We start from the raw sequence: 2,500 nt of genomic DNA, 5'->3' as shown, positions 1-2,500 counted from the left end.
CCCAAAGCTCAAATTAATATATATATTTTTTTAATCCGTTTTCTCTTTTTTTTTGAGTGGGGAGGAGGGGGTAAGACGCGAGGAAATTTTCATAATTGAGTGAACGAGTTTTTTTTCTAAAAGACCTTCGTGAACTACAGAATATATTTCCTGAATGTCGCCTGCATGTGATACCCTCTCGCGCACCTGTTCCTCGCTCGGCCCACCCTCCTATAGCTATCCCTGTCCTCTCCTTTAGACACAGAGGAGGATAACAGATATGTAGTCATTAGATTAATCTTTAATTTATCTTTATCTTTTCCATGCCCGTCTTCTGTTTGTTTGGCTGTGTGTTCGTCTCTGTCCGTCCATATGGGTGGTTGTCTGTCTGTCTTTCTTATCTCTCTCTCTCTCTTTTCCTCTCTTCTAATCCCCCCTTATCTCTCTCTCTTTCTCTCTCTTTCTCTTTCTCTCTCTCTCTCTCTCTCTCTCTCTCTCTCTCTCTCTCTCTCCCTCTCCCTCCCTCTCTCTCTCTCCCTCTCCCTCCCTCTCTCTCTCTCTCTCTCTCCCTCCCCCCACTCTCTCTCTTTCTCCCACACCTGTTGGCTCCTGTTACACCTGCAATTTCCTGTATCTCCTTCATCTTTGTTTCTGTCATACCCACATCCTTCCTATATTCCTTTTCTAACTTCTCTCTCTTACTTTCTCTAGTCTGTTATTTTTAACTACAAGATATATTAACTAATCATATAGTCTCCCCTCGATTGCTAATTGATAAAGAAAACGGTTAAAGAAATTAATAATGCAAATATTATAGGCGTTTCCTGACATTCTTCATCACATGGGTATGGCTTCGTTGTTGTAATGAATTTGACAAAAAGGAAAGAAAGAAAAAGAGATAATTTTATTGAGCCTTTTTTTTTAGCCTTTCCACATTATCGTTATTAACATCATTATTGTAATTGTTATTATCATTGCGTTGTTGTTACGATTTGTATAATTGGCATAATCATTATCATCATTGCTGGTATCATTATCATCATCATTATCGTCATTATTATTATTATTATTGTCATCACTATTATTGTCTTTATTATTACTGCTACTATTAGTAATATTGATATTATTATTATCATTGTTGTTGTTATCGTCCTTGTTCTCGTTCTTGTTATTCTTACCATTATCAATTTTATTTTTGACGTTACTTTATAATTATTATCATTAATCTTATAACTATATTTACCGTTACTGTTGCTGTTATCATCATCATTATCAGTATCATTAACATTATTATAGTCAATATTACTATCATCATTATTACCATTATTATCATCATTATTAGTGTCATCATCACAATTATTCTTATTCTTATTCGTATAATCACCGTTGTTAATAGTATTGAAATCAACATGAATATAATATTTTTTCTTTTATGTACGACTGTCATTTTCATTTTATTATCATCATCTCCATTGCTACTTTTTAATTAAACTTCAACTTTAAAGTCATCATAAAAACCCAAAGCTTCAGTAATACAAAATCTCGTGTACACTTTAAAAATAAACATACAGCTTCTTTCTCGAAATTAATTGCTCGTAATGTACAGTGAGTCATCCTATCCTCCATTAAACAAAGTGTAAAAGAGAGAGAGAGAGAAGAGAGAGAGAGAGAGAGAGAGAGAGAGAGGAGAGAGAGAAGAGGAGAGAGGAGAGAGAGAGAGAGAGGAGAAAGGGAGAAGAGGAAAGAGGGAGAGGGAGAGAGAGAGAGGAGAGAGAGAGAAAGAGGAGAGAGAGAGAGAGAGAGAGAGAGAGAGAGAGAGAGAGAGAGAAGAGAGAGAGAGAGAGAGAGAGAATCGGAGAAAAACAAGGCAAATCCACACTTTTCTTCGCCATGCACCTGTCTGCCTTGGCCACTCGCTCGCTCCCTGCCCTTCCGCTTTAACACATGTACCTTTTATTATAATATTTATGTATTTTATGTACTATGCATGTAATACCTATCTTGTGGAATCTTTTGTTTTCTTAGATAATATAAGGAGAGAAGGAATCATAAGACAGTATAGAGATATGTTAGAAATACAAGCGTAAAACAGAAGATTGTAAAATACCTTGTAAAATCGAGAATATCAGTGGTTCATCCATACACACACACGTTCCAGTGGGCAAGGAATCTTCACTTCCCCTTCGTTCAGCGCTTAAGAAATCACAAAACCCGTGTTCATGCTCCGAGTCCAGCTACCGACGGGTTAGTCCGCGAAGGTCCACGAGAGGAGAAAGTGACACAACCTCACTCTGCCACGGGTTGAGGGAGACTGATGCCCTGGGTGCGTGTGGGGCTCATGTTGGTGGGTACCTGACCGTGTTCTGACTCCCCCACCCCCCCTCCCTCCCTCCCTCCCTCCCTCTTCTCTTCTCCCGATTACTCCCTCCCTCCCTCCCTCCCTCCCTCTTCTATTCTGTTCGGTCCTCTCCTCACCCCCTCCCTCCCTCTTCTTCTCTCTCTCTCTCTCTCTCTCTCTCTC

The 2,500-nt window shown here is 39.1% G+C and overlaps 1 protein-coding gene across 1 annotated transcript in view; it reads right to left on the bottom strand.

Annotated features, from left to right (window-relative positions):
- Window positions 1–2,285, bottom strand: part of LOC119597388 — a 17,819-nt gene extending 15,534 nt beyond the window's left edge. Inside the window, exon 1 of the mRNA XM_037946946.1 lies at window positions 2,087–2,285. The gene's annotated coding sequence lies outside the window, so the exon portion shown is untranslated. The remainder of the gene's footprint in view (window positions 1–2,086) is intronic.
- Window positions 2,286–2,500: the final 215 nt, after the last annotated feature.

The sequence above is a fragment of the Penaeus monodon genome, chromosome 3 (genome assembly GCF_015228065.2).
Source record: "Penaeus monodon isolate SGIC_2016 chromosome 3, NSTDA_Pmon_1, whole genome shotgun sequence".
NCBI classification, from domain to species: domain Eukaryota; kingdom Metazoa; phylum Arthropoda; class Malacostraca; order Decapoda; family Penaeidae; genus Penaeus; species Penaeus monodon.
Note: the sequence above shows the minus strand (reverse complement) of the source record. Positions and strands in the feature narration are given on the sequence as shown.